Raw genomic sequence first — 9,287 nt, forward strand, 5'->3', positions numbered from 1 at the left:
TATGAGGCCTGAATACTACTAATGGATGAGGCGAGCTGGTAGTTATTCTGTACTAGCGTACAAACCCTTGATTTTGCAACCCTATCTGGGGCTTCATCATCTTCTCCAAGTGAAGTGGTGCCCCTTTGTATCACATTATCGATTCATGCACGTAAATGATGGAAACTTGTATATTATTGAGAAATTTGACAAAGTCATTTCTCTGTTGTTGGATACTATGCAAGTAGATAACTACTTTATGTACAGTCATGAGCTCCTCATAGAGATCTTGCATAGTGTCCTCGAGTGTGGATACTTCAACAAGTATAGTTACTCTCGTTTCCTCTAGTTGGACTTGTGCAAAAGCTACATCTTGTGATCTTGCATGGAGTTGTTCAACGTCTTGCCTTGATGCATGTAAGTATTTAGCCATTTGCTTATTCATGGTGATTAGAAACTAAGTGTTGGACTTGGATGCACTAACGAAGTCCGAGTTGGTATCGACAATGGCCTCTGGGTTTCTCTTGGTGTCTGCCACTATCACCCTTTCTCTCAAAAATGCAAGGGATGCGTAATCATCTGGAAATTTTTTTCTCCTTTCTTGTACAATCATCTTTTTAACTTCATAGTATGATAGATTATACAAGTCCATCACCAAATCATCATCAAGGGGAAAGGTGCCTCCTGGCTCACTCGGTCCTTGCTCTTTTGCTGGAGGTGGAGGATACTAAATTGTTACCTGTGGTGCGCTCAACATAAAGTTAGTGTCTTCACCTTGTTGCTCCGCTTTGACCTCCATGTCATCAATCTGAATCAAATCTTTTATATGTTGAGAAATTTCTCGATCTTGCAGGTTCTCACTTTTCTCTTCAGTTGATGGCTACATTGATGTCTTCCCTTCAACTTGTATAGGCATTGTTTCTACCATTTTTGTGCCTTTCCCCTCTTCTTCTTCTTGTTTCTACTTCTCTTCCTACTCTCTCCTCCTCAAATCTCTTTCTTCCCTGAGTTCCTATTCTACTTGATTCATCCTCTGCTTTTCTTCTAGCAATCTTCCTCCTTTCTATTATTTTCATTTGTTGCCCGCTATTTACTTGTGCCACCAAAGTTGTTTTCTTTGGGATAGGATTTGCTTTCATCTTCCATATTTGTTCCTCTTGTGCATCATCAACAACCTTCATATTTCCTTTTTCATGTGTCGAGTTGCTACTTTCTACTCCTATTTCTTCCGGAACTGCTACCACCGGTGGAAAAAATTGAGAAGTCCCAACTATACTGAGTGGCTCATGGGGACACATGAAATCTTGTGAAACCTTGATTGCCGAATGCCAAGATATACCTTCTAGTCCTCTAGATCCACTGTAAGGCTCATTTTTGGAAAAGCTTCATTAATCTGCTGCAATGTAGGTGTTGATCCCTTCTCTATGAACAACAAAGTGTCATTATATATTGGCAAGTTTACTTGTGTCTACTAAAATACATCCCCAATACTACTATCAATGGTTTCTTTTTAAGCGACTTTCATGGGTGCCATAGTAACAATGTTATGAAACCAGCTCAAGAAAAGATAGAAAAGATAGATCAACGCCTCAGAATTCAGCCTCTTCGAGGGGGCAACCTCCTTTACATTACATAAATGAACAATTCTTGGATGATTCAAATGACAAAACCTCCTTTCTAAATATAGGAGTCTAAGGAGTCACAATATAATCCAGCCGACCTAACAATAATAATATAAAGCCACAAAAATAACAATAGAGGGATTCTATGGGGCACAGTAATAACAATATGGGGGCAATAGGGGCACAACAATATTAATAAGGGGTATAACTACAACAGTAATGGGGTAATCACTAGTATTATAGGGACCCAACATGCCCCTCTCCTTCAAAAAAGAGTTGTCCTCAATGCTTGAGTAGTTCTGGATACTTCTGCATAAAATTCTCATCCTCCAATGTGGAATCTTCATCGGATAAGTTCTTCCACTTGATAAGATACTCTGAAATTGATCGATTTTGTAGCTGTCGAGTTCTTGTTTCTGTGACTGCTTCCGGTTCCAATATAATTTTTCCTTCCTCGTCAAGTTCTGGAAATATTGTTTGAACTGGGAGCTTGTCGCCTATAACCTTCTTTAAACATGAAACATGGAAAACTGGGTGCAATCGAGAAGAGGCAGGAAGCTCCAATTTGTATGCCATAGTACCAATCTTTTGCAACACCTTGTACGGACCATAATACTTTGGTGATAATTTATTATCCTTCTTATCTTGCTTGAGGGACATTTTCTTATATGGTTGTAGCCGTAGGAATACCCAGTCACCTACATCAAAACTTCTTTCACTGCGATGTTTTTTTTTTCCGGGGAAAAAAGCAACTTTTTATTAGTAGAATAAAAGTTTGGATCCATTTGTTCTTAAGCCACGCAGGGCTTAATGAAGCATTCACAGCTCAACCCGCAGGGAGCTTTTTTGCTGTTTGTAGCCTGAGAGAGTCTTCCTCCCAAGAGGAGGATGAAAAACCATTATAAACGATAGAACTAAAGTTATCTGGAGTCTCCTTAATGGAAAACAACTCCATAACAGACAAAAAAATAGTGTCCACCTGCACTGTGTATGATCAAAAAATTTGAGAAGTCTGAAGGCCGTGATCGAACAGCCGAAAAGAAGAGAACAGCTAAGGAGAAATATATACAAAATATAAAAACAACACATAAAGAGAAAGCTGATAAAGAGCCAACAAAAAAGGGGCGGATCATAAAATTTGTTCTTAATGCTACTGATCATAAGGAGGCTGGTCTGATCTGAAAGACTGCCCCTGGTATATCTCTTCTATCGCCCAGCTGTCCGGATCCTGTTGTAAACCTGCCTTAGATAACTGATCGGCTTCTTCGTTCCTTTCCCTGTAGATATGACATAATGAAAACCTGTTAAAGAGAGTCTTCAGATATAAAATCTCTTCAACAATTGTCATTAAAATTTGATTTTGGCAAGCAGCTAAACCATTGATCCAATTTATAACATTAAGAGAGTCCCCAAATAACTGGATTGAGTTGATGTTTTTGTGTTGAAGCCAGCAAAGTAAGAGACGCAAAGAAGAGAGTTCTGCAAAATTGTTTGTTCCTGGACCCAGCCCAACTGAGGCTTTTATAATGTGATCTGAATTGATGTGCATGCTCATGCCTGCGCCGGCCCGATTATTTTGAGAGGCTCCGTCAAAGAAGCCACATGGGATATCCTCCTGAATTATGAAATTGTTTTGTTTTGTTCTGGTTTTTTTTTCTTCAGGGGGAGGCAGAGCATAATAGATGGCTGCGATATTAGAGGCAATGACAGAGGGCGGTGTAATTTGATCTTGGAACAGACTCTTATTTCTCGCGAGCCACACACCCCAGCAGAAGATAATAGGCAGGTTCCTCATATTCCCTTCCGAGTAAGTATGCCACCACTTCCTCCAGGTTTCGTCCAGCGGCTCATTTCCCCATTGTGCAATTACCTTGAGAAACCCAATGACCTCCTCCCAAATCTTCCTCGAGAAAGGACAGATGGTGAAAAGATGATTTAAAGTTTCCTCATCAGACTTGCACAGAGGGCAACGCCCTGGGCCAACTAAAAACCTAGATTGAAGGATTTCCCATGTTGGAGCCTTCTTTTTTAGAATACACCAAAGGAAGAGCTTAGATTTTGCTGGGCTTTTGAGTTTCCATAATGCTTTGGACCACCAATCCGGAGCACCCCATCCTAACTTTCCCAAAAGATAAGAGTATCCCTCCTTTGGTGTATATCCCCCCGATTTGCTGTGAGCCCACATTAACCTATCAGGTTCCTCCCTTATCCTAACATTGGATTGTTTTAGTTCTTTGATGAAACCTGTCCATTCAATCTTCCATCTGATATTTAGCCCTAACTCTTCATCATCCTTCCAAACCTGGCCCCAAATGGAGTGCTGCCCAACTCTAGCCACCTGATTTAATGAGGTGATATCTTTGGACTCAAGATGTCGAAGGAGCCCTGGCGATAAGGCGTAAGCTTCATTGCACCCGATCCAAGGGTCCCTGCCGATCCTGATTTGTCTGCCATCTCCCACTTTCCAAGCTAAACCTTGCTCAATCACTGAGAAGGCATCCACCGTGGCCTTCCAAATTACAGAAGAGTTTTTTGCCTTCTTGTTCTGACTCCGAATCCAATCTTCCAAGGGCGTTGGATCGATATACTTCCTTTTAATCACCCTTGTCCATAGATTTTCTATGGTTATTAGCCTCCAACCAGACTTTGCTGCTAACGAAGTGCTGAACTCAGGAAGTCTTTTGATCCCCCAACCTCCCCACTCTTTTGATCTGGCCACTTTGTCCCATGCCACCCACGGTAAACCTGAGAAATCCTTGGAACCTGCCCAAAGAAATCTGCAACAAATTCTTCTAATTTTCTCCATTACACCTTTAGGAATCCAAGTTAGAGCAGCCCAGTAAACCGGGATGGCAAGCAAGACCGATTTGATGAGAGTTAGCCTACCAGCCCTGGATAGCCATCTATAGCTCCAGTGTGAGATTCTAGCTTCAATTTTTGCTATAATCCAGTTCCAATCTGCTTTTCTGTAAGCAGCAGGTTTTAGCCAAAACCCCAAATATTTGAAAGGAACATCCAAAGATTGGCTAGGATAAGGAAAAAGATCAGCTAGAAGACTCCTTTCCCTTTTGTCCACATCTACCAAACAAACTTGTGATTTCACAGAATTTATCTGCATACCAGTAGCTTTTAGAAAAAGATCAAAGATGCATTTTATCTCCTTTAATTCGCTGTAATTTCCATTTGTAAAGATCAATATATCATCAACGAAAAGAAGATGAGTGATGAAGAGATTTATAGCTACCTCTATACCTTTTAACTTGTCCTCACTTCTGGCTTTATGAATCAGCCTGCTAAGTCCTTCGGCCACAAGGAGAAACAAAAGTGGTGATAATGGACACCCTTGTCTGAGGCCTCTCTGGCTAGAGAAAAAGGAGGAGGCAGCTCCGTTGACCAAAACTACAAAGCTGACATTTGTTATGCATCCCATGATCCAACTGACAAATGGGTAGTTGAATCCCACATGAGTAAGAAGCATTCGTAGATAGAGCCAGCTTGTCCTATCAAATGCTTTGGAGAGGTCAATTTTGAGAACAGCTCCTTTCTTTTTCTTTAATTTGACACTATGAATTGCCTCCTGAGCAACCCCAATAGCTTCATGGATTTGTCTGCCATCCAGGAACCCAAATTGTTCCATAGATATGTTCCTTGACAAGATTGGAGCTAATCTGAGGGCGATAACCTTTGAAATAATCTTATAAATACAGTTGCACAAAGAAATTGGTTTGAAATCTTCAAAGCTTTCTGGCTCATTCTTCTTAGGAATGAGAGCAATAAATGTTGAATTAAATGGTCTATAAATATCTCCTTTCAATCTTGACTCCTCTACAACTTCAGTTATCTCGTCTCCAATTAGGTCAAAGAAATGGAGAAACAATTCAATAGTCCAGCCATCAGGACCTGGACTTTTGTCTTTGCCTAAAAGCTTCATGGCTGCTTCAGTCTCCGCCTTAGTGACCGAGGTTGAAAGATCTTCAGATTCTTCTTCCTCAATGAATCTGGGGAAACATTGTACGGTTTTGAAGACTTCTGCAATAGTGGCCTCTCTCTGTTCAGAATATAAATTATGAAAATGTCTTTTCCCAAGTCCAGAAAGATCAGAAAAAGATCTGACATCTCTCCCTTCTTCATTTTTAAGGCTCCATATTGTGTTTATTGATTTTCTTCCTTTTGCAAAATTATGAAAGAATTTGGTGTTTTCATCCCCAGACTTTAGCCAAACTGCCCTACTCTTTATTCTCCATTCTTCTTCCCTTTCCAGAAGGATTCTGGTTTGCTGCTTCTCCAAAAGAAGAATTCTATCCTTGGATTCTTGAGATGAGTAGCCATCTGAATCCAAACTCTCCAATTTCTTCAGGTCTTCCCTTATACAGTTTAGCTCCTCATTTTGTTTCAATTTCCTTTCCCTTGCCCAAGAGATTGTGGCTGATTTCAATCTTTTTAAATTTTCCATGAACAAAAAACTTTTCTCCTCTCCTGCATTGTGATCTGGGTGGATCCAAGTTTTTTTAAACAATTCACTGAAAGAAGGATCTTGAAGCCAAGCTGGATTAAATTTATAAGGGGCGGGGGGCTTGTGTGGAGGAGTAGATAGATCTAGAAAGATTGGGAAGTGGTCCGAATTCCCGATTTCCTCAACCCACTGTCTGATTAGGGGAACTTTGGCGGATAGCGAATCAGATAGCAAGAAGCGATCTAGTCTTTTGGCAATCCTGTCTGCACCAACTCTTCGATTCCGCCAAGTAGGCTTTAGCTTAATCGGGAGAGGATCAACAAAGTTATTCTCTGAGATGAGATTATGGAAAAAATCTGTAAGAGGATCTTCTCTCGCCGAAGGTCCCCAAGCTTCAGCACGACCTAAAGAGAAATTTAAATCACCACCCAAAATCATCACCGGAGCTTTCAAAACCGATTTTGTCATCAAGTCATCCCAAAAAAATTCCCTGCCTTGACAAGGCCCATAGATGTTGATTATGGTGATGGGGAAATGGAAATCAGGGGATAATATCTCCATTCCCATTACATTCTTCATCCCCCAATTGCTGAGAACTTTAACTCTCCCATCTTTGTACCCAATTGCTGATCCCCCCGAATGTCCAAAGGCATCAGTAGCACTGAAAGTCCACCCTGGAAGAAGAGCATTAAGCATGTGTTCAATCTCATTAGCCTTTCCCAGCGTTTCTTGCAAAAGGATAACATCTGCTTTTGAATTGGTAATCCAGTCTTTCAGGGCCAGTTTTTTGGGTTTGCTGGCCAAACCTCTGCAGTTCCAGGAAGATAAAATCATTTGATAACTGCCTCGGGGGGATGTGCTGCTCTAAGAACCCCCTGGATGGAATATTGTTTGCCATCTGCAACATCCATCTTTGCTTTAAGTTTTGCCTTGAACAGATCAGATTTCCGGCCTCGTTTGTTTTTGGATTTAATCTGTGTAGGAATCAAGCCCAGCCCACCTAAAGACCCCTGAATCGTTTGATTCCCACCCAAAGATCTCAGATTGTATGGACAAGGGGTCCGGGTCACAGGGAGAGGGAGAGGAGGCCAATTGTCTTCACAGTTTATATCCAGGAGAGGTAATGTTTCAGTTAAAGTTTCCACATTCGGCTCTGATATAGTGTCGCCCATATTTTCAACAATATTTTTTTCTTGCTCATGATAAGACGAAGAAGCAATATTATAATTTACATTTGAAGGCTCAGGAGAAATAAAGGAGGAGGGAGTCCCTGAGCACTTACCCTTCTCCGGATCGTCGGATTGTATTAGAAGTGTTTCCTCGACAGATCCTTTCACAGCTTCTGGTTCTTTAGCTATTACCTCGACGGCCCCTTCCACAGCTTCCTGATCTATGCCAATTTCTGCTTCCAAATCTATAGGCTGTGCGCTTGCATCCGATGGTCCTTTCTCAATCTCCTCTGCCTCCATATTCGTTTGTTCTTGTGGCTCCGGCATGTCCTGCTCCGTCCTTGTCTGTGCATCGAATTGAGCATTTGCTCTGTGAGCAGGTGTCCTACGAAAATGTCTCCTTCTTCTCTTATGGGGACAATCTTTTGCTAAATGTCCGTGCTCATGGCACCAATGGCATCTAAAAGGCAGGAATTCATAGTCTAAAATCTGTTCATAGACATATTCATCAAATTGTAGGTTAACCTTTTGTGCCAAACCCCCGCTTGGTTTGAGCATTACAAGAATGCGCGCAGTTGCCAAATTGTTTGTTGTTAAGAATGACATGTCCGCTGTCATGTATTCCCCCAGCCGGTTACCGATTGTTCTGAATACTTCCTCAGTCCATAGAAGAGAGGGTAAACCCGGAGCACGCACCCAGACAGGAAATGTATCTGTGCGCTCCTTAATGGCATCAAACAAAGGAGACCATTTTTTAAATAGAACGAGGATGTTATCAATATGCCATATACGCTGCAGAACCCAATCCACCGTTTCTCTGTCATCAAATTTGAACTTGAACCATCCTTTTGCTAATACCTTTGCTTCGAAATTTACAGATCTCTCTGGAGTGAAACTTCTTTCGCCCCATTCTTGAAGAAAAGCAAATGAATATGGCTTACCTCTGACTCTGCCTACCAAAGTGCAATCTGCCACCGCTAGAGCTTCTATCATCGATACCTCCATCCCAAGAACCAGATTCTCCGTTATTACCTGTGTTCCAATGGGTCTTTTCTGTTTCCTTGTCGCTCCTCTTGGCCTTGAGCTTTCCACCACCGGTCTTCTTCCTTCACAATCCTCGATAATGTCTGATGTTATCTGTGCTAAGCCCAAAAGGGTATCTGGTTCCCACAGGGATGGGATCTGTCCTGAAAGACCCAAGTCGACATTCCCAGAGAACAAAGTATCTGCTCCCAAACCTTCATTTTCTTCCGGCCCACCTGCTAAGGAAGTGCCGTGGTCGCTTGGTTGAATCTCAGGTTGGCCTTGGGAATCTCGAGAGAGGGAAACCCTCGTAATCGAGACTGGAGCACCTGGAAATCTAGAATGCTCAATACCCGCTGGAAACCCTAGCTGGGATATTTCTTCGAGCCCCTTAGGGTTTGGAAACCGTGATTTCGGAGGAAGACCCTTAGGCTCCGAGGGCTGAGTAGCCGCGAGCACCCCTCTCAAATCTGTCTCTTTCACTTGTTGAATAGGGCCGGCCTCAAAACCTTCATGCGGGATCTCTCTGTCCGGCTCCTTGTCTTGGATTAAAACCTGAGGGATCTCCGACTGAGATGCAGACGCCAGACTAGGGATATCGACAGTCCCAAAATAGTAGTCCACATTCTGAGAATTGATTTCCTTGCCCCACATGGAAAGTATATCCTCAACATCTGGGTCCAGTGCTAAAAACTCGGAGGGCTTAACCATGGTTGAAAATTCCAAGGGAGAGAAACCACCGACAGACCAGGAAAACGGAAACTGCAAACATCAGACAGTTGACAGTAATAAAATTTACCTTTACCGACCAAAGGAAAAGCCAAAACGCGGTTTAACCTCCATCTGCCAGTTGCAAGAAGCTGAGGGGGAAGCTTCCGCGTCGGCAGCTGTGCGGGGAACAGGCCTCGACTACCTACCCAAACCCTGTTCGGGGTTCAAGTCTTTGACCAGGGTTCGACATCCTCCCCTGCTGCATCCTACCTCACCGTTTTTTTCATTTTTTTTTTTCACTGCGATGTTGATCTGCCTGTTGTTTCAATT

This window comes from Pinus tabuliformis, chromosome 9 (genome assembly GCF_031772625.1).
Source record: "Pinus tabuliformis cultivar Carrire ecotype Pingquan chromosome 9, CPIR1, whole genome shotgun sequence".
In the NCBI taxonomy this organism is placed as follows: Eukaryota; Viridiplantae; Streptophyta; class Pinopsida; order Pinales; family Pinaceae; genus Pinus; species Pinus tabuliformis.